This window comes from Cupressus sempervirens, chromosome 5 (genome assembly GCF_028749045.1).
Source record: "Cupressus sempervirens isolate cs-2001-9-10 chromosome 5, ASM2874904v1, whole genome shotgun sequence".
NCBI classification, from domain to species: domain Eukaryota; kingdom Viridiplantae; phylum Streptophyta; class Pinopsida; order Cupressales; family Cupressaceae; genus Cupressus; species Cupressus sempervirens.
Window position 1 is genome coordinate 674,096,888 of NC_143122.1, and position 1,032 is coordinate 674,097,919.

Genomic DNA, 1,032 nt, shown 5'->3' on the forward strand with positions numbered 1-1,032 from the left:
TTAAGCTATTTCTTTTCCTATCTTCTTCATGTCTGTGGATTGATTGTCTGTGTTCTACTACGACGAATCTTTCAATCTTATAATTTGGAATTTCTAGTATGCATGTTGATTTCATCTGTATATGGGAAGATTAAAGTATCATTACAATCCTCCTATAGAATTAAAATTTGGAAATTAAATTAGGAGGGGTTTTGAAAGAAAAGAAATTTTTTAATTAGAAATTTGAATGGTTAATCGTATTTTTCCTATCAGACTAAGATTGCAAATGTTTATTAAAAATATATATATAATATTTAAAATTATATTAGAAGGGTATTATTTGAAATTTAATTTTATAAAATTTAAATAAAGTCAAATTATATATATATATATATATATATAAGGTGGGGCCACTACACCCCCACTTCCCACTGATTGACAGCAATCAACCTACTATCGTAGGTACTGCGACAGCATTGCTGTCGCAGGCCCTACGATAGCAAGGAGGTTGCATGGTCGTCGTAAAGGCTAACCTAGTGGGCCCTTGTTTTATATAAATACGCATGGTAATGTTTTTATATTTTTGTTTTTATTTTAATTAATAACTTTTTTTATAATTAAGTTTTGTTTATTATTAATAATTTAATTATATTTTTTTAATTAGATTTAAATTTAGTTAATCTATAATTAATGAGTTTTATTAATAAATTTGTTTAATATTTATTATCTTTATAAAAAATTAATGAAAAGATTAAATATGAATATTTAATATTATTATTAATTAAAGTAATTTAATTAAGGTTAATTAATAATAGAAAGGTGTTTAATTAAGTTTTAAATTTATTTAATTATTATAATACTAATTTTTTTAATAAAATTGTAGATTATTTTATTTTGAAAAAAATGATAAGTATTATTTTAATTATTTTTTAAAAAAATTTACCCTAAGATTATTTTTAGGAAATTAATTTAAAATATAATTGGGGTAATTGTAGGGTCAACTGAGAATCTTATATACTTGAAACATACATTGAAACAAAAACTAAAACCTTA